The sequence below is a fragment of the Eptatretus burgeri genome, chromosome 11 (genome assembly GCF_056783735.1).
Source record: "Eptatretus burgeri isolate ZD-2024b chromosome 11, Ebu_testis_v1, whole genome shotgun sequence".
NCBI classification, from domain to species: domain Eukaryota; kingdom Metazoa; phylum Chordata; class Myxini; order Myxiniformes; family Myxinidae; genus Eptatretus; species Eptatretus burgeri.
In genome coordinates this window covers 53,985,118-54,007,829 of record NC_140971.1, presented here as the reverse complement: position 1 = coordinate 54,007,829, position 22,712 = coordinate 53,985,118, and the positions used below count along the sequence as shown (strand labels likewise).

At 44.8% G+C, this 22,712-nt stretch overlaps 1 protein-coding gene and 1 pseudogene across 1 annotated transcript in view; one reads left to right on the top strand and one right to left on the bottom strand.

Annotated features, from left to right (window-relative positions):
* The window catches only part of SLC31A2 (solute carrier family 31 member 2), a 196,703-nt gene that overhangs the window by 132,498 nt on the left and 41,493 nt on the right, over window positions 1-22,712 (top strand). The gene's annotated exons all lie outside the window — the stretch shown is intronic.
* On the bottom strand, window positions 15,695-15,835 carry LOC147017094 (signal recognition particle RNA; annotated as a pseudogene).

Sequence of the window (22,712 nt, the reverse complement as noted above, 5' to 3'; positions counted from 1 at the left end):
CAAGATGGCTGCCCAACTACGTGACTTGTGACGTCATAATTTCTTTCATGTATGCAGACATCATGGCGGATGACAGTTGCAAATTTTCGCTTTGATAGGTTAAGCCGTTCCAGAGAAAACATTATTTAATATTTTTCTTAAATCCAACATGGCCGCCAAACCATGTGACTTGTGACGTAATAATTTTTACCATGTATGCAGAATTGATGGAAGATGGCAGTTGCAAATTTTCGCTTCGATAGGTTAAGCGGTTACAGAGAAAACATTATTTAATATTTTTCTTAAATCCAACATGGCTGCCAAACGATGTGACCTATCAATTAGAAATTAACAAACTTGTATTCCCTACTCATGTGCAATACGTGTGTGAAGTTTCCCCTTGATCAGATCAGCCGTTCTGGAGAAGAAGATGTTTGAAGGTTTTAGGGTAAATTCAAGATGCCGCCAGACCATGTGACCGATCAAGACGAAATTAACAAACTTGAGAAAGCACCACATGGGGAATATATGTGTAAAGTTTCGTCTCAATCCACCTCCTCAAATCCTCAACTGCCTTCTTCCTTGTCTCTTGTCCCCCCTCTCCCCCAGCACCACAGAGCCTTTTCTCCTCCTCATTCGGCCCCCTCCCCTCGCTGTCCATCCCTCCCCTCAAAGGGCGGAGGAGCTCCTTGTGAGCCAACGGCCATCCATATCTAGTGCCCAACTGTGTCTGCGGACGTCCTCCTGCAGTTGGGTCACTTCTTATGAGGTTGGTGGCAGGATTTGCACTCCGGCCACCGTAAAACCCTTCATTCCACAAAACGCAAAAACGCAAAAAAAATCTGAAAACCGACTCCGTGGGAGTACCTCCTGTGCAGCTTCCCTTCGCAGGGCAGCTCACCGGATGACGGGATTGGGGCAAAGCCTTCGGGACCCCCAATCTTTGATGATAGGAGGGAAACCAAGGGGTAACATCCCTGTGTCAGATTGCGGGAGAGTGTGTCAGAGTGGTGCTGAGGTGTCGTCCACCAGACGGCGGTCTCCTTGGGTTAACCTGAGGCGGTCCTTTCGGGAGGGTGCCTGGAATGTCCTATCCCTAAGAGAGGATGATCACCTGTCTCTGTTATCATCTGAGCTCAAGCGTTTGGACATCGGGATTGCAGCTCTCTCTGAGGTTCGGAGACTGGATTGCGGCGAGATAATGGTGGGTGGTTACACCTACTATTGGTCTGGTCGCTCTGATGGTTACCATACCCAAGGAGTTGCTGTAGCTGTGTCCAATAAGCTGACCCCAATGATAATTGAGGTAACACCGGTCAACGAGCGTATTATGAGATTAAGGATTCGTCACTCCTTAGGTGTCATTTCCCTGGTCTCTGTTTATGCTCCGACTGAGGCGAGTGATCTCACCGTGAAGGATGCATTCTACGCCACACTCGAGTCTGTGGTTGATCAGTGCCCCAGACGAGATACACTTCTAGTCTTGGGGGATTTCAATGCATCGACTGGAACTGATAGGGACGGTTATGAGGTGTGTGTTGGTCCCCATGGGTCAGGAACTATGAACCAGAATGGCACTAAGTTCCTTGACTTTGCAAGAAGTCATGGACTTAGGGTGGCTGGTTCATGGTTTCAGCACCCACAAGCTCATCGCTGGACTTGGTATTCCAACGCTGGCGGTGTGGCAAAGGAGATTGACCATGTCCTCATTGACGGTCGTTGGAGGATGATCCAGAACTGCAGGGTCTACCGGAGTGCTCAGTTCCTCAATACTGACCACAGGCTTGTTGTAGCAACTCTAAAGCTGCACCTTAAATCCTGGAGAATGTTACCATCCCAGCCGAGGCTGGATGTTGCCAAGCTCAGGGATGAGAGAGTAGCTGAGGAGTTTGCGAACAGGCTGAGTGGACACTTGGGGGGTCTGGGTGCTTTGGGGGGTCCTGAAGAGTTGTGGAGCGCCTTCAAGACCACCGTCCTTGATGTTGCCGGTGGATGCCTTGGAGCTCACCGCAGGGCAAAGAAGAATTTTGTCTCTCAAGGGACACTAGATACCATTGACCAGAGTCGCAGGGCCAGGCTGAATGGCAGAGCTGAGCTGTTCAGGGAGCTGAGGCGTAAAACTGTACGTGCACTGAGGGTGGACAAGGAGGCCTATGTGCGAGGAATTTGTGAGGGGGTAGAGCATCACCTGTGGACAGGTGATTCTCGTCCCACTTACAGGGGAATTCGCGCATTACGTTCATCCAAGCCCATCCCTCGGAGCACTACAGTTCGAGCAGAGAGTGGTAGGCTCTTGACAGAGGAGTCTGAAGTGAAGGCCCGCTGGGCCGGTTACTTTGGGCGGTTGTATCAGGCTGATCCCCCAACTGTCGAGTTGGACGTCAAGGGTGTTACAATCCCTCTTGCTGACCCTCGAATCAACTGTGGTCCACCTACGCATGTGGAAACACGGGCTGCGGTGAACCAGTTGAAACGGGGCAAAGCTCCAGGGATTTGTGGCATCCATGCCGAACTTCTCAAGGCTGGTGGAAATGCTGCACTCGTGTCGTTGCATGCAGTTTTGTGCTCTGCCTGGAACACAGGCATCATCCCAACTGACTGGAAGAGGGGCCTTGTTGTCCCTCTCTGGAAAGGGAAGGGTGATCGCCAAGACTGCAACAACTACCGAGGGGTGACGCTGCTCTCAGTGCCGGGCAAGGTCTTTGCTCGGATAATTCTCGATAGGGTTCGCCACCATCTGATTGAGCACCAGCGTCCAGAGCAGTCAGGCTTTACACCAAAGAGGTCAACGATTGACCGTATCCTTGCACTTCGTGTCCTCACCGAACGCAGACGAGAGTTTCGGCAGGGGCTGCTTGCAGCCTATGTTGATCTCTGTAAAGCGTTCGATTCAGTGAATCGGGATGTCCTCTGGAGGATTCTTGGTCTTCGTGGGGTGCCACCAAAACTGATCGATCTGATGTCTGAACTCTACTCTGGTTCTGAGAGTGCTGTGAAGTGTGGTGGTACCATCTCTGACCTATTTCCAGTTGTTACTGGAGTTCGTCAGGGATGTGTACTTGCCCCCACACTTTTCAGCACTTGTATGGACTGGATTCTAGGGAGGATGTCAGAGAGATCAAGTTGCGGTGCGTCATTTGGGAATGTCAAGATCTCGGACCTTGACTTTGCAGATGATGCAGTCATCTTTGCGGAGAATTTAGACATCCTCTTGGGGGCCCTCGAGGTGCTGAATGAGGAGTCGGAGCCGTTGGGATTACGGGTTTCTTTGGTCAAAACTAAGATCCAGGCTTTCGGTGACATCTTGGATGCTGCTGTCCTGTCTGTGTCTGTTTGTGGTGAGGATGTTGAGGTCGTGGAGAGATTCACTTACCTTGGCAGTGATATTCATGTCTCTGCTGGCTGCGAGTCAGAGGTCAATAGACGTCTGGGTCGGGCCTGGGGAGTCATGGATTCACTGGATCATGGGGTGTGGCGCTGCCGGAACCTGTGCGGGAGGACGAAAGTCTGAGTCTTCAGGTCCTTGGTACTTCCAGTCTTGCTCTATGGGTGCGAGACTTGGACTCTGACCAAGGATCTGAGACGGAGACTTAATTCCTTTGGTACCAGGTCTCTTCGGAGAATCCTTGGCTATCGCTGGTCGGATTTTGTGTCCAACGAGCGGTTGCTGAGAGAGACTCGGATGAGATTTGTTACCTGCATAGTCCGTGAGCGTCAGTTGCGGCTGTATGGACATGTGGCTCGTTTTCCTGACTCTGATCCTGCTCACCAGATTCTCTCAGCGAGGGAGTCTCATGAGTGGAGGAGGCCAGTGGGTCGACCACGTGCCTCATGGTTGCAACAGGTTGACCATCATCTCAAGGAGATGGGGATGGGCCTGGCATCTGCCTGGGGGATGGCCAGACGGAGGCCCCTGGAGTACCGGCGGAAAGTGGACGCAGCGACGTGCTGTTCTGGCACATGCTCCCATACCTGACCTGACCTGACCTCGCTGTTCTGCAATCCCCCACACTCTTTCAACAACCCTCCTTACCTCCCCCCCCTCATCCCTTATCCTACCCTCCCCCTCCCACTCCACCTCCTGCACCCAAAGCCTCCTCCCCTACCTCTTCATTAAAAGTGTGGACCTCAAATATCTGGGGCCTTCGCTCAAACCTTTCAGATCTTTCCATACAGGTTGCCACTGACAAACCAGACATTATCTGCCTAACAGAAACTTTCCTCTGCCAAGACGTGTCTAACTACCAAGTATCTCTCCCCGGTTACTCCCTCTTACGGTTTGACAGACCTGAGCCTCGTCCTGGTGGAGGTGTTGCTCTCTTAATCAAAGACTTTATTCCTCACTCTCCATGCACTGCTCTCACTCCCCCACACCCCCAGGAATACCTCTGGCTTCGGCTTCCCTCGACTCCCACCTCATGTTTATATGTGTACTGTACCGTCCACCGAATAGTGATGACTCCATCAACACCTCACTATCCGAAAACATGGACCATCTTCTATCTTCTCATCCAAACTCTCTTCCTCTTATGTGGTGACTTCAATTGTCATCACGCCAGTTGGCTAGGTGTGGGTACCTCTCTCACCTGCCATGGCACCTCAGCAAAAGCTTTCTGTGACTCATTGGGACTGACTCAATCGGTCAACTTCCCGACCCGGATCTCAACCAATGGTACTCCATCTCTTCTGGATCTGATTTTGACAAATTTCCCTGACAATATCTGCTGCTCTTCCTTCACTCCAATCGGTTCTTCTGACCACATCCTTGTCAAAGTGGATATCTCTCTGGCTATTATCAGAGAACCACCTCACCGCCGTCGAGTCTGGCATTTCACTCAAGCTGACTGGCAGGGTCTCCGAGCAGCCATCAAACTTACAGACTGGTCTCCTATCACTACTTTCTCAAACATCAACTCATCCTGGGAATTCTTTCAAAGAAACTTGCTCTCCCTCATGCACAGATTTATCCCCTCTCGTGTTCAGTTGTCCTACCATTCCTCCCGCCCTTGAAGCTTGTGGCGAGGCAGTTGTCCTGAAACAACTTGCCTTTGCTTGATGGAAAGCAAACCCAACTGAGGGCAATCTCAGTTCTTTCCACAAAGCTCGGAACAAGTGTGTATCTACCCTCAGGAGAGCCAGAAAACAACATCTTTCTCATCTCAAGTCTGAACTCTCAAACCTCTCTCCCTCCTCAAAATCCTGGTGGCGTTTAATCAAATCTGTTTCTGGTGTATGTTCCCCCTCCATCCCCTCCCTTACCTCAAATGGCCGCACTGCTGATACCACACGTGATAAAGCTGAATGTCTCAACTCGGTGTTTGCAGCTAAATCTTGTGTCCAAAACTCATCACTTTCTCCACCCACTTTACCCAGTCGCACCCAACTGTCCCTGGACTCTGTATCCTTTTATCCTGACAAGGTGGAGAGCTTGCTTTCAAACCTCGAGCCAGATTCTGTAGCCGGTCCAGACGGCATCAGCCCACGTGTCCTCAAAGCCTGCTCTTCTGCTCTTGCTCACCCTCTCTCTGTTCTATTCACCCTCTCATTTGCCCAAGGTCATCTGCCATCTGCTTGGAAATCTGCTAACATCACTGCCCTGCATAAAAAAGGTGCAAAAACAGATCCCTGTAACTACAGACCAATCAGCCTTCTCCCAATCATCAGCAAGGTTATGGAATCGATCATCGCTTCAGACATGAAATCCTTCCTCTTCTCCAATGGCTTGATTTCCAATCATCAATTTGGTTTCAGACAAGGTCACTCTACCCTGGATATGCTGCTTCTGCTCTCCCATCAATGGATGGAGGTCCTCAATGCCAGACAGGAAATCCGAGCCGTATCCCTGGACATATCACGTGCTTTTGACAGTCTGGCACACTGCACTACTCACCAAACTCTCTTCCCATGGTATTCAACGCCATCTCCACTCATGGCTCGCAGACTTCCTCTCCTGTCGCAGTCAACGTGTGGCCCTGAATGGAGTTCTTTCATCCCCTCTTCCTGTGCAGGCTGGAGTTCCTCAAGGTCGCGTTCTGGGCCCTGTTCTTTTTCTGGTTTTCATCAATGATCTCTCGGACTCTCTGGAAAATCCTCTATTTCTCTTTGCCGACGACTCCACCCTCTGCCGTACCATCTGTCATCCCTCAGACCGGCAAGCAGCAGCTTCTTTGCTCACTGCAGATCTGGATAAAATCACAAACTGGTCCAACATGTGGAACATGTCTTTCAATCCAGACAAATCTCACACTCTCACTATGTCTCTTCGAAAGGACCGTTTAGAACCCCCCCCCCCATCCACTTTCTCAACAATCCTCTGGAAGAAGTCTTTTCTTTCAAGCTTCTGGGTCTCACTATCTGCCATTACCTTTCCTGGGAAAGTCACATTTCCAACCTCGCCTCAAAAGCCAATCGCTGACTGGGATTCCTCCGTCGTGCAAAGTCCTTCCTCGGCCCTCTTGAGCTCCTGACCACTTACAAAGCTTTTGTCCGTAGCCTGATGGAGTACTGCTCTCCCCTCTGGGCTGGTGCTCCTGCCTCCCACCTTTCTCGGCTTAACGCTGTCGAAACCAGGGCATTTAAGATCATCGGCATCTCCCGCAATGAAGCTGAGTCTTTGGGCCTCTCACTCAATCACCGCAGGTTGGTCGGTGGTCTTTCTGTCTTCTACCGACTCCTCTCCAGCCTTGCCCCCTGCTCTCTCTGCGATTTGTCCCCACCACATTTCCACAGGGCGCTCAAGGTCCGCCAACAACCCCCTTCTGGTAAAACTACCAAAATCACGAATCACTGCTCATCTTCACTCTTTCATTCCTCTTTTTTCCTGCCTTTGGAATAAACTTCCTCACTCTATTCTTTCCCATTTTTCCCTCCAGGCTTTCAAAACAGCTGTTCACCACCACCTCTTATCTTCCCCCATCCAAATCCTCGATCTTTTCTACCCCCGATAATCCACCCATGCCCACTTCCTTCAATTCTCCTGCTTTCCTTCCTGAAAGTCCCTGTAATGTCCATCTTCTCCTCGCCATGTTCCCCGTCCCATCCCCATCCCTCTCCCTTCCACAGTTCACCTGTGTCTGTTCCCCAATGTTTTGTCCCTTCCACTCCCACCCCTCTTGTCTCATGCCCCATTGCTGTGAGTTGTGTTAGCTCTCATACGAGCCTCGACAAGGTATACAAAAAAAAAAAAAAATGTTTTGCCGTTAAATTGAATTTTTTTAAAAAATTCCCAAAACAAGATGGCTGCCGAACCAAGTGACCTATGACGTCATAATATATTTTTTCTACAGTCAATTGTGCAGATGAGGCTCAAGAAATTTCAGATTTTTCCTATGCAGCGTTGTACCTAACGAATTTTGACCGGCACACCTCTTGACCGATGACCTCACGAAAAATCACCCCTGTTCCCCTTGAGGAGCTTATTCAAATGTATGAAACGAAATCATTTTTACCCGAGAAAGTTTCAGAGATACAAAGGTCCAAAGTTTTTCGGTTTTTTCAAGATGGCGCCCATACCACGTGACATATGATGTCATAATTACCACTTAAGTTTGTTATCAAAAAAGATACATACTATGGTGAAAATTTTGTGTCGATCGGACTTACCGTTCCTGAGAAAATCATTTTTAAAGCGAAAGAACCAGCAAAATTGCCGGCAGAAAAAGTAAAATAATAAATAAGAAACAAACAAGAATAACAATAGGGTTCCCTGTCAGAATGACAGGGTACCCTAATTAAAAGCAAATTTAAATTAACATATATTTCCACATAAAGACGATAGGTGATTCAGAACAATTGATAAGGATGGAATGCAAAGTTCAAATAGGTCCTATTCAGGAAAGAATTTGCGCTTGTAGCTCATGCGTTTGTGGACTTCCACCGGGCAATCTCGTTTGATGCTCCAACAGTAGTCTGCCATCATATTTTTGTCCCATCGCCCTTGGTGGCACTTTTCCATCGTCATGAGGTCCTGATGGAAGCGCTCTCCCTGTTCCTCACAGCCCCAAGGTTCTCAGGGAATTGATCAAGGTGACTATTCAGGAAATGAAGCTTGACACTCATGTTGCACCCAAGACGTATTGGTTCACATACAATTGTTCCTCTGCCTGGCAAGATTTTTCCTATTGCGTATTTTGCCAACTGGCACTCCTCATAAAAAATGACGGTAAATAGACACCCTATTTTTGAAGGACTACCATTTGAAAAATAATTGGTTTGCTGGTTTGTGCTTTGGAGCCTCGCGTTGCAGACACACACACACACACACACACACACACACACACACACACACACACACACACACACACACACACACACACACACACACACACACACACACACACACGGAAAACCCGATAAACTTCTCTCAATGTTCTTGTTTGACCACAACTCCTGAGCCACACAATATTTTCATAAGCCACGCCCACTTTCCTACACCACTCCCACTTTTCATCAACCACGTCCACTTTCCCTAAGCTCCGCCCACTTTCCTAAGCCCCTCATAAAAAATGATGGTAAATAGACACCCTATTTTTGAAGCACTGCCATTTGAAAAATATAACCTCAATCAAAAATCGGCTCGAGTAAAGTTTTCTAAACATCTCGGTGTTTAATTCTGAAGTCTCGTTTCTCCACATGCAAAACTGAAAGACAAGTATTGAAAATACTGTACGCGGTTTTTCGGCCGCTGCACAGCAACGGGTGGTTGCAAGGCAACGAAATTCAAACGCGCACATTCCCAGTATATATTCCACATGTTGGCAAAGTTTCATCGAAATGGGTTCGCTGGTTCGTGCTGTGGAGCCTCTCGTTGCAGACACACATACACACAGACAGACAGACGGAAAACCCGACAATAAGGGATATCTACCATATATAGCGAATCCAATAATATCAGCACAACAATTAGCCATAACATATCAAAACACTCCCAGACATCATTAATTCATTCACACACTGTATACCACTACTACTACAACTACTATTACTATTACTACTACTACTACTACTACTACTACTACTACTTATAAGGGTCCAAATTATTCCCACATTCTTGTGAGGAGGCCTGGGAAACGTTTCTTGGATGGCCATGCCTGGCATTAGACTGTAGTTGGGTAGGAATGTGGGATTTGTTAAGGGTGCCAGAGATAATCCACTTGGTCTTCGTGAATCTCAACTTGCTGGTTAACGAACGCTATCAGATGGGATACCCAACTTAACGTCTATTCGAGGAAGGCTGCACTTCAGGGTGCAATGCCCTGTCTGTCAAGCACAAATCATGACTTGTTGGATCTGGAATCAAACTCAGACTAGAAAGGTCAAAGTCAAGTGTGCTACCTCTGCACCAATGCAGCACATGTTCATTCCTCTGTCTAACCTCAAATATAACCAACAGAAGACGTTAATTTATGAGAGAGAGAGACACGGACACAGACAAAGACACAGACACAGACACAGACACAGCAACCAAGAATGGATTTTGACAACGATAGACCACAGCAATTTTTTGCAGACACCTCATCCATCCTGTGCCATAAATTTCAAAGCTTGGAAAAGCAGAAAATAATTATATCATGAAAAGCACGCTTCGGGAGATGTTTTCCTCGCTCTCGTGCTTGAGAAGAAACTGGAAGAAGCCTGAGTTTCTTGAATCGTCGAAACATGGAACGTGACATGTACTTTATCACAAGTGAAAGGAGCTTCTCTCCTGTGGATTAGGTCAGCTTGCTGAAGGAGATTGCTGGTGTTTGGAGTCAATGAGAACCCCGTGAAAATCTGACGTTAGGTCACCGAGTGGTCCCTTTCTTTCCTTTCGAGGCAAGTACTTCGTTGGAGTGGCAGGAGTCTCACAAGCTTCCTGTTTTGAGTGAAATACCGGTTTTTGACACTGCAATCACTCATTCCGTCCTGCTGTATGAAATATCCCACACCTTTTTGATGTTTATGTCCCATTCGGATTCCACCAGCCAATTTGCTGGCTCATGAAAAGCCCTGTAACGACAATAGGAAATGAAGCAAGACTTTGTTATCATGAAGGTATCACTATATTGGAAATGTTTTCTCGTTTCGCCGATTGAATCGCCAATGGATTTGAGTGGGCATTCGTTTGTGGAGCGATGAGCAAAAAGGATTTAATAGTGCAGCGTTAATACCCTAATTACATGAACAGCAGTAATGAAGCAACAAAGACATTGTTGGCGCAGATTTTTCTGATACGCCTCCTGAACTCAGTATTAATGGGAAGTAGAGATTAACTGTGAGGCTCTTTAATGACCATTTAATGAACTAAACAGTGTCCATGGACTGTGTTCATGTTGTATGCGGTGTTCAAGGCTAAAGTGGAGTGTGTGTTGGGTGGAAGATGAATGTGCTTTTTGTGAGGGTGTGTCGAGTGTGGGCTGGAAAGATCTGTGCTTTGTGTGCATGGGTGTTGCAAACTTGAAACGCTTTGTGGGATATCCTGGTATTTGGGAGGTATGTGCGATGTGCGAAATTTCATTGGTAATAAGTTGTGTCCTTGTGACATCTCTGCTTAAAGAAATTGACCACTGATCCTGCTGACCTATTCACCCCCTTCTACGAAATTTTGATTTCTCTCGACTCTCTCCCTTCGACCTGTGAACCCTGACATCGCCTCCACTTGAACACCAACACTCACAGTCAATTAGATCAGACTGGTATAGCAAGCAGTGTAACACGATGTCTCCAAGAACACCAGACCACTTTCAATACAGGCTGGCGTGTGGAATTTATCCAGGTTGCCGTTGATAAGTCACCAAATCTTCCCGAAGGACACCGTGGGTTCTTTAATGTCCACCAACTAATTTGAGGAGATGTGACACCTGTTTTCAATGTGTATCCAAGGGATGGTGCACACATTGATGTATCATGGTCCTTTTATTGATATTTTGTGAAATCTTGCTTGCATCTGAAATCAAGGCAATGGATCGGTTATTGAAGCATTCTCTTTCATCACCCTTTTTTCTTTTTTTTTGTACGCACAGTCGAGGCTTGTAGAAGAGCTCGTACACTGAATGGATCAGGACATAACAAGACGCAAAAGAAACAGTCAACACATACAAAAGGAACAGGAAAGGGGGGGGACACAAATAACGCAGTAGAAAGCCAAGATAGAGGGATACTTGGACAATAAAAGGGTGTGGGGAGCAATGGGGGGCAGGAGAGGATGCATGGAGTGGACAATATGGATCCAGAAGGAAACTCTATGGAAGGGAAACTGGGAATATGAATGGAGGAGGGATTGGAGGGGGAGAGGGGTTAACGAGGGTAGAAAAGATCATTTTTTTAGGATTGGGGACCAGAGTTGAGATGGTGGTGAGCAGCTGTGTTGAAGACCTGGAGGGAAGAATGAGATTGAAGAAAATGTGGAAGTTGGTTCCACAGGTGGGGAAAAAGAGGAACAAATGAGTGGAGGTGAGTATTGATCCTAGATTTAGGTAGGTTCACCAGAATGGGGTTGATGGTGGACCATATGTGCTCTGCAGAAAGCTGGGGTGGGGGGGTCCATGGAAAGAGCAGAGGGTGCAGGACCAGAAAGGTGGTAGAAGACAGAGAGACCACCAACCTGTCTGCGATGACAAAGTGATAGGCCCATAAACTCAGCTTCATCGTCAGAGATTACAGCTTGGTTTCCACGGCATCAAGCCGAGCAAGATACGAGGCAGGGGAGCCAGCCAAGAGGGGAGAACAGTACTCCACCAAGCTGAAGATTAAGGCCTTGCAGGTGGATAGGAGTTCAGGTGTGCCAAGGAAGGACTTTGTATGACACATGGTATGTCGACTGACTGCTTCCACCTTTTAGGCCACACCATCCTGCTCCGGATCTGTGCACAGATCGCCATTAAAATTTTAATTGTCTCCTCCTGAAGTACATTATAGTGACATTGGAAATTCTTTCGGCACCTGTTGCTTTTCCATTTGCCAGCTCTTTCAGGGCTCTATGTACCTCATATTATATAACTATTTGTTATTGCTCATATTTTCTTCATTCAAAGGTTGTCATCATATTGCTATCTCATTTGTATGGAGTTTCAGTAGAGTGCTTCCATCTTTATATCACATGTGTTTCTTCTGTCAGATCTTTTCCTGTTCTACTCCTTCGGACCCCGATCCGAGAAATAAACTTTCCTGTGATCTCTCTGATCTTTTGAAAAAGATCTCTTGTTATTCCCACTCTGTTCTCACTTTCTACCTTTGCATGCTCTTTAAATCCTTCTCTTTGTCCTTCTTACCTTGTCGGTGGAAGTCGGCATTCAGCTGGTCAATGTCCTTTATTTGACACACCTTTGGTTTTCCTCTCTCTTCTTCTAGCTGGAAGAACAGGGGGTTGTTCATTATAATGTGGATTATAATTATAACGGAATGGTGATCACAGCCATCATACTTGTATAATTATCAAGGCCCAATAGCATCTTTCACCCAATAGCTACGTTGTGTAGCTTTTTGAAGGGCTTATATGCCATGTGCATCTTTTCTTGGTTGCTTTATGCAGCTTTCTCTGATGAGAAGGGCATGGTGTTGTTCAACATAAAGTCCGAGCTGCAGCTCGGGATAATTGATAAGGTGAGAGCTGATTATTCCCTCCAATTGCAGGTGAGAGACATGGTTGGGCTTTGCACATGGTACAAGTTTAGGAACCTCGGTGTGCATTTCTCTCTGTGCTATTGCTGACAACTTGCCAATAAACAATGAAACTGGTGGTGGAACATTGGAGGTGTAGCATTGGGATTCTCATGTACGGTATGTGTTACTTGTGAATGTCTGCTGCTGTAGAGGAATCCAGGTAGGGTTTGAAATTGCAAACAGCTCATCTTGTGTAGCTTTTCTTGGTTGCTTTATGAAGCTTTCTTTGGTTGTTCTGCACAGAGGTTCAGCTGCCCTCTGCAACCGATCCCATTCGGTTTCACATCCTCCTGCTATGGAGGTTGAGCTAATGTGCCTCTTACAACACCGAGAGAGGATGTGGTATTCTTTTCTTCGTTGAACGATGACGTCGAACACACACGACATGCACATGACTGACGTCAGCTGGGTTATGACGTCAGCTGCAACAGATGCTGGTTTCTGATCCTGCAGCTAGAAGTGTGTTTAACAAGTAAACAAAAGAATCAAGAGACCACTGCAGGGCTAATCATTACCTCCATTGTGTCCAAATGGGATTTTTGAATAAATTGAAAGAACAATTTTATTTACTTTCCAGGTGTTCAAGCACCCGCTTAAGAATCCTTCGTGTGAATCAAACGGTAAATTCTGGTTCATTGTTTCGAACCAACAGGTGTTTGATGTGTGGGCTCGTGACAAGAGGTAATTAGTGATGGGAATGGAAAAACAGGGAGGAGGAGGTTTGAAGGGCAAATAGCAGGATAAGGAGGATGGCCACGAGGAGCAACAGCTCGAAAGGTGAACATGGTGAGGGACTGGCGATGGATGGGTAGGTGGAGCCATAGAGGGAACAAAGATGGATCGATATATGGATAGAGTAGTGAAAAATCAAACATTCTAACAAATGATGCATATTCCTCCCAAAGGCCCTCGACATGAAAGGAAGGTCATCTATCCCACATAAACAAAAGAAATATCTGTCTGCGGAAAATCCTATGTGTCTCTGAATGCATATGGGGAATGTCAGCAGCTGCAGGTGAACCCAGGTAGGATTTGAAAGAGCAAAGGGCTTATCTTGTGTAGCTTTTCTTGCTTGCTTTATTCAGCTTGCTTTGGTTGGAACGGTAGGGTGTGTCATTAAATATATATATATATATATATATATATATATATATATATATATATATATATATATATATATATATATATATATATATATATATATACATATATGAAATGTTTCTCAGGTTCAGGGCCATTATCAAAGGGAAAGGCCTTTGCACAGACAGTGCTCACATAGAATAGTTCATTTTTCCCCTGTATTAAGAATTTCTCGTTTAGATTGAGTTGGTCCTGTTTATGTATGCTGCAAGGAAGCAATGTTGTGACCTGTAGAAGGTCAGCTATCTTAAAGTGTCATGTGATCTGTCCTCCCCACCTGAACCAGCAAGACACAAGTGAAGAGAATAAGGGATCCCTGAAAAGACATTTTAATGAGGTCGAATGTGGCAACATGGGAGAGTGCCCTCCTTATCCCCCATCCCCCCCCATCCAACATTGGCACGATCCTGTGGCTGACGCCATCACCGGTGCCAGTGATGTCGTCACCTGGGGCACCCATTGCAGGGCCCTCCCATCACAGCAGCAACAAGGTGTGCTGCTGGTCAGCCCGTTGGCAAGGTTGAGTGCCACTATTGAGTGGAGCCATGGGCTGTCGACTGATTGGGTCAGCGGCAGAGGACCAGCGCATTACAGGCCATGCCACATCAGGTGAGGACCAAGGTTCGATGTAGGGTTAGAAGGGGTGGGGTGGGGTGGGGTGAGTATTTTGGCATTGAAAAAGTGCCATTTTACTCTCTTGCTTCACATCTCCTCTGCTGGTGGACTTAATCTTGGATTTTGCCTCCACTGCCAATGGGAAACTCTTGCCTTTGTCTCTTTTTCCGGGGACATTTTCTCAGCCGCAATCTCCACACCACTCTGTCCTGCCTTGAGCCATTCCCGAATGGACATCGGAGTCCTTTATTATCATTGCTTGGTATATCTGTGTGTATGTACGTGGACCTAGGAGCAGGGTTGTTATTTTTATTGTATAAGAATCTAGATTATACTTTGAAACAACAAGTAATCAGATTAATGAAACTATTGGCATAGAGGAATAGAAGTCACTTTATAATGATAAGAAAAAATTCCGAGCTCTAGGATGCCAATGAAGAACTCATTCTGAGAATGTTTTGAATGCCTCCTTGTACTGTATATAATGCAAATGAGAAAGCCAGTTTAATGTTCTTTCTGAAAGGACAGTACTTTGATACAAGGAAGTACAAGGAAAATCGGCACAGGCAATGAACATTTGGCCCACCAGTTCTGTGTGATACTCTCATGTACTCACTATACTACTAACCACAAACGGGAAATGTGGCTTTGGTACTGGCACGCAATTGTTTCCTCCTTTTGAATTATATCATAGAATTTTCACTGTCCACAATCTAAATGCAAGTGGGACAGTAGTCTTTAAGTCAAGTACAACATCATTAGTGGGTCATATAGCTCAATGGAGGGGGGGGGTGGTGGGTGGAGGAGCACATACCATCTCGGCAATCCTGCCACATCTGCTGTGATTCAGGACCTTTTGCATCAGACGGCAGTTATACTTGGATCTGATTTTGCAATGAGATGAGTCCATCTCAGCTCAAAAGTGAGCACAGTATACCAACATGAAAGTGAGATATAGTTGTGTTCTAGCCAAAATCTTTTCATTCCATAAGTGCGTCCCACATTGCCCACTACATGTGGCTCAAATATGCTGTAACTCGAGATCTTATTGAGAAGGGGCAAGCAGGACGAAACGAGATTACAACACACTTGAGATCACGGCTTATGTTCAGATTTAGAGGTGTCCGGACAGCAAAACAGCTCACTTTAAGTGGGTGTCACCTTCCTTGATGTTGTTGTTGTTGTTGTTCGTCTTTCGGCTGCTCCCGTTGGAGGTCGCCACAGTGGATCATCCGTTATGATCCGCATAATGATTTGGCACAGGTTTTACGCCGGATGCCCTTCCTGACGGCAACGATGGTCGCCTCTTATGACACAGGGATATGGATTGGGTTTCGCCATGATTCCGGGCTGCCCTACACCATCTCATAGCGTGGCCCAGTGCAGAGCTCCCGCCCTCAAGCGATCCTCCAACCCAAGCCTCCGAGTAGCCGGATTACAGGCGCACGCCACGACGCCCGGTTGGTGTCACCTTCCTTGATATCCTGAAATAATAGACAAAGGATAAGTTATTCTCATCAGTCTGTCAGTTACAGCCTTGCAGAGCGACTCAGCATGGCCCAGTGGATTTTCTTTAAACCTTTCCAGCTAACCAAACTCTTTTGTGAAAATGATTGATAAATATGTAAAATTTGAATGCGATTGAAAACAGCTGATCAGAAGAACGAGCCAAAAATGAATGCCAGAAGGAGTGGATGAGGAAGACGGGAAGGAAGAGAAAATCGCTCCAAAATGTTTCAGGTGTGAGCTGACACATGTTGGAACATGCACAGTTTATAAACACTTGAAGATTCACATCATTTTGATATAACTTGGAATATTGTACTGTTTTGTCTCAATTTCATCACAACAGCACACCACTACATATGAAGCGTGGAAACTCTGACTCAGTTTGAGGCCACCTGTGCCTTGAAACAACTTGAAACCTTTGAAACGATTGCTGACTCTCTCTCTTTCAACTTCAGGAAATCTATTTTTTACTCTGCTCCATGAAAGAAGATCAGAAGGGCACAAAGAATATTCACAACACGATGGAAGTCTGCTTTGAACGATGAACTCCAAACCATTGTTCTCTAGATAGATCTTACGCCTTCTTCTTTTTTACACTCTGCACAAAGCAGTTAAATAATTCAGCACAACCGTGCCATGGGAGCGTGGAGGTTCTCTCACTCCCTCCCCCTCCACCCTGAAGCATGCCATGAGATGATGAGATTTTGAGCGCACGTTACCAGCCTTTGCACAGCACAGAGGCCCCAGGCAGAAGGATGCCCTCAGCGAGGGAGAGATGAATTCCCAAGGTGAAATGCAAGGAAGAAGTCTATGCGTCTTCGCGCTTGGAAGAGCTGTCCGTCAGGCAGCATCAATCTGCGTGATGGTTGGTAAAATTGGCCTTTAAAACAGAGAGCAAAATAATATATATTTTTTTCCCATTTTGAGAAGTCCCGGCTATTGAAACCACTGATGGAGACATCGCCGCATACTCGATGAAACCATCCGACGGTGAGGAATGGCACGCAATGGGCAGACGCATTGAGGATATCTGCAAGCGAAATTCATTCAATGGCATGGACTGTGTGCTTGGAAGATATTCAGGCCCTTTGGAATAGGGCAGGCTGCCCTCTACGCCTTTGGCGTTAAATCAGACACTCAGATAGCAGGTTAATGGCTTTCATTTTCTCTGTCAAGCAAAGATGCACACTAAAGTTTGGAGGTTGACCATTACAGTCTGTCTGAGAAAGAAAGGTTTCATTACATCTGCTGATGAAGAATTGCTTCGGCAAAATTGCGCCGAAATTTTGAGCCTTTTTGGTGTAATAATGCGGTAAGTAACTTCCTGGAATTTCAAGCTGCCCTGAAAATATGAATTCCGTAGTTTGTTGGGCCAAATTATCTTGCTTTTCTTGATTATATTGTGTTTTCCAAAACATTTCCAGGCGCAAGCAAAGTTTTTGTTTTCAAAACATTGCAGGTTTAAATGAACGCTCAAATTGGGCCGACTGTAATGGCAAAGTTCTTTGGTGGAAATATTTATAATGTTAATACTTTCGAAGTTTAACGAGTTGAAGAATGTATAGTAAAACTAATACAGTAATACTAATTCTACTACTAGCACCACCACTTATTTAAGGGTCTCAATTGTTGTTCCTACCTTCTTATGGGGTCAGCCATGGATGGTTATTCGGCTAAGGCTTTCATAAACAGGTTGACCAAGCCTGACGAACGTGGCAGGAATTTATAATTTGATCAGGGTGCTAGTCCTAACTCACCTACTCACAAGAGATACCATCGGATCTTTAACGTCTACCAATGCTCTGGGTGCTGGAAGACAGACTTCGGCTTAATGTCGTGAAACACCAGCATGACAATTTCTATCTGGGCCGAGATTCAAACCCACGCGAGACAGCTCAAAGGCAAGAGCACGAACCTATAGGTTATGTCCTGCAAGCCCAAAACACTGATCCATCCCTGTTCTATTTCTGGTCGTTTGTAATAATGGCAAATCAGGGTTTTCTTCAAATTTTATTGGTTTCATTCAAACTGAAGGTTAAACATTTTACTTTGGAACGACTTTCATTACATAATTTTTCACTTCGTAACATGCAAACTTTTCCTCAATAAATGAGATTCTTCAATATGTAATAGATAATTTGATGCATCAATTTTCTACAATACATATGTACAAGCAAAGGTACCGAACCACTTCCCCTGCATTCTCCCATCCCCCCCCCCTTTCCCTGTGGACTCTCACCCCACCTCCCGTTTCCCTCTGGACTCCCACCCCACCTCTTCCTCCCCCCTCCCTCCAGACTCCCACCCCACTGCTTCCCCCCCTCCGTCCATAATTAGCGATTAGCACATTTTGAGAGGTCACGTGACTCCTTAGCATTTTCGGATTTTAGAAAATGAAACTTTTTATTACTTATGAAATCTTTAGATTTCGTAAGTATATTGATGACTTCCGTCATCTGTTTGTGTGTTTGTTTGTGTGTGTGTTTGTTTGTTTGTAGGCACGATAACTCGAGAACGGAAGAAGCTACCAATGTCAAATTACACTACCTGATTCAGGAGGGTGATGGCTAGCGCTGATTAGATTTTGGTCAAAATCGGTCAAAGGTCAAGGTCACAGTGAGGTCAAACATCCAAAACATGATAACTCGAGAACGGAAGAAGCTACCAATGTCAAATCACACCACGTGATTCAGGAGGGTGATGGCTCGCGCTGATTAGATTTTGGTCAAAATCGGTCAAAGGTCAGGTCACAGTGAGGTCAAACATTCGATTTTTGATGGTTTGGTACAGAATCATTGTAGAAACTTCTGGTTTGTGTCGCTACCTTCTCGAGAGACAGCTTTTATTAGACAAGGTCAGAGGTCAAGTTGACGATTTCGTCAGTACCAGTCTATGACTGCTTGTTTTGTTATTTAATTTTTTGTGTACGAAGTCAAGGCTCGTTGAAGAGCTTTTGCACTGAATGGATCAGTTTGCAACAGAACAAAAGTAACAGTAAGAGAGCAGGGCCGGTGGGGGGGGGGGGGACACCAAAAGCAGAGTTGAAGGACCAAATAGAGGGAGAGTTGGAAAAATAAAGGATGTGGGGAGGAAGAAGGGTTAGGGGAGGACACGTAGGCTTTGTGAAGAGGTTTAATGACCACTTACAGTTTGTTTGCAATGCTTTGTTGCCCTCTTAAACATTTCTTAAATAATAACTTGTTTCATGAAGTTCATATGCCTGGTGTTGGCTTAATGGTTAAGGTGGTGGGCTTGGGATCCTAGGATCCTGAGCTCAAATCCCACTCGGCTGTTGAATTAATACCAGGTGGGGTTGACTCTGCCTATCATCCTTCCGAGGTCGGCAAAATGAGTGCCAGCTTTCTGGTATCCTGTGTCGGAGTAGTGACCCATCCAGGACTGCTCCCAATAGCCAAGGAGGCTGCTTAGGCAGCACCAATGCTCTGCGCAGAGTATGGTTCCGATGGATGGATGGATTGATGAAGTTCGGTTTCTCCTTCATTAGTTTCCCTTGGGTAAGGTAAATATTCATTATGGTATTTCTTGTTGAGAGATAACATTCATTCCTTGTACAAAGCTTACATACTGTTCTCCAAGTTTAATTCGCAGATCAATGGTCATTGTCTGATTTTTTTTTTTTTTTACTTCACTGTCACTTTCAATGTCGTCTATTTTCTTCATTGTGGTTAATCACCATGTCAACATTCTCTTCATCCGTCATCTGGCAAGACCACAGGTGCTTCACTGTCGCAATTAATCCACTCCACAATGTCATCTTCATGGAAGTCCTTGGCCACTTCATTGTTCATACCCTTTGCACAATATATGAATTCTGCTGTATCAACATTCTCACTCGAAAGTTAAAAACCTTCAAAGTCTTCAAGCCTTTAAAACCTTCAAAGTCGGTTAACAGGGAAGAAGGTGACTAGGACCATGATGTCAAAAGACACCATGATCTTGTCAACTTCAATGCGGACATCTTTGATATGTGAGAGGTTCATCTCAACGTTGTGGACCATGTGAAGTGAATCCGATGCCAAATGCTACAGGTGACAGAAGAGCCCTTCAACAAGTTTTTAGGTGGGGGCACCTCTTAGGGCTACAAGAGGTCAGAGTGGTATTCCGTCTTTGTGCACCTTGGTTACCCCGTAGAACTTTGGTATTACAGAGTCCACTGGCTCCATTGTCTGGCGTTCCTCTTCTACCAAGAGGTCTCACCCTCAGAGGTCACACAGCACCTTATTGACCTGTTGTTCGATGGTCTTGGTTGGGTTCTCGACTTTGTGATGCGTATTCTCATCATTCACGAGAATTTTGGCTTTATGAATATAATCTGTCTGGTTCAAAAGTTCAAAAAAAACACACACACACACACACACACACACACACACACACTCACTCACTCACTCACTCACTCACTCACTCACTCACTCACTCACTCACTCACTCACTCACACACACGTAACACATTAGTGGTGTGCACTGACACATTGTGTAAGCATACACACGGTGTTTCCCCATTTTCTCGGGTCGCTCACCTGCATTTGATTTTTCATTTATTTATTTTCATTTACTTATACTTTCATTGATGGATGCTTTCCGACGATTATGTGATTTTTTTCTTGGTATATCAGCTTCGATGTCCATTGGCACACAAAATTACCGTGCTTCACCATTCTTTGGTGGAATGGGTCACTTACCTGTATTTTTTTCATGTTTTTTTTATTTATTTATTTTCATTTATTGATGTTGTCCGACGATTCTGTGATTTTTTTTCCGGTGTACTGGCTTCGATATCCTTCAGCATGCAAAATTTCAGCTTTCTATGTCACCCGGAAGTTATCAATCTTTAATATTCCGTCAGTGAGTCAGTGGTTAGAAAGAGCTATATATATATATATATATATATATATATATATATATATATATATATATATATAAATATATATATATATATATATATATATATATATATATATATATATATATATATATATATATATATATATATATATACATACTAGCACAGTGAAGGTATCTGGACTCGAACCCCACCCAACTACACATATTTATATCTAACCCCACCCACACATATTGAAATGATTGGATGTTTGCAATGTATGAAATCGAAGATTTGTGAATGTATTGGTTGGTTTGGTCTGTTATTAGTTGTGAAAATCGAAGATTTTTCAAGCATATTCATTGGTCTTGTGCATTATTTTGTTTGTTGGGTGGTCACTAGAATACCCTTATTTTAACTTTTTCCGTCTGTCTGTATGTACAGTATGTATGTTTGTATGTTTGTTTGTATGTAATGGACAGCTCTGGAGGCCAGAGGAGTCAACCAATTTTGATGAAACTTGACAGGTAGGTTCATACCAGGATCTATCTAGTTCTATGCTTTTTAGCACCGTTGCTATGGACACCACCGTTGCCTAGCAACGGGCCTTTGAAATTTTTGAAAAATCTTAAAAATATATATTTTTTCGAAAATCAAAAATGGGCTTCCAGGCTTTTATGCGCACTATAATCAACGTCTTTGTCAAAAATTTTCAGCCCGATCCGTCAAAAACTGTATGACTAGTATGCAATTACGTCGCCACCACCCATGTCGCCTACTGGCTTGTCTGTTTGTTTGTTTGTTTGTTTGTTTATCGTCTAAACCCTTAAGGTTGCAATTTTAAACCAATCTTCACGAAACTTCACCACATGCTAGAGTTCACCATATATGCAAGAAGCCTATTTTTGGAGGTCAAAAGGTTTACAACTTTGTCAATTTTTTTAAATCCACCATTTCAATCCGATTGAGTTGAAATTTTGAAGAGGATTTATATTTCACGTCACTGAATTAAACCAGCCAATTATTTTTGAGGTCAACATCGACCAAAAAGTTAACATAGGCCAAAGGTCAACAAGTTAGTTGAGATTTCTAAAATCCTCAATTTTCATCCCATTGACTTGTAATTTGAAGAGGATTTGCATATCAGGTTACTGAATTCAACTCTCTCATTATTTTGGAGGGCAAATTTATTTTATGGATTTTGCAAGTATCGTGCCATGCATGACATCTTTCTTGTTTGTTTGATTGTTTGTATGTCAATCACGTACAGGTCACATTTTTATCTCACCTGGTCTTTCTTCTGGTGAGCTTATGTGATCGAGTAGTGTACGAAGGTGAGTGAGTGAGTTTGTGAGTCTCTAAACACTTCATTCATTGTCGATTGAACCAAACACACGATTTTGATGAAACTTGGCCCCAAGCTTCATATATGATGCCTAATGAAGGTGTATTAACCACATCAAAACATGTGCTTATCATGGGGGTCTATGGGGGTTCTTTGACCCCCCAAAATATGTATTTCCATCTTATCCAAAACTACAAACACAATTTTGATGAAACTTGACCACAACCTTCATCACCAGTGATGTACTAAAGTTTATCGCCCGCATCAAAATCTGTGCTCATTAAGGGTGTATATGGGGGGGGGGGTGGGTTAATCCCCCAAAATAGGTATTTCCTCTCTTCTCCTAAATGACACAAACGATTTTAATGAATCTTGACAATAACATTATGTACCAAAGTGTGTTGACCGAATCAAAATCGGCACTCATTAAAGGAGTCTACGGGGGAGTTTCTGACCCCCAAAATAGGTATTTTCTCTCTTCTCCAAACTACACACAGAATTTCATTGAAACTTGACTACAACCTTCATCACCCTTGATGTACCAAAATTTGCTCATGGCATTAAAAAAATCGAGGGTCCCAGGAGGTCTGAGGTCTGCGGGGGTTTTCGTGACTGTTGCTTCTGATCCAGATGAGCTTCAGGACA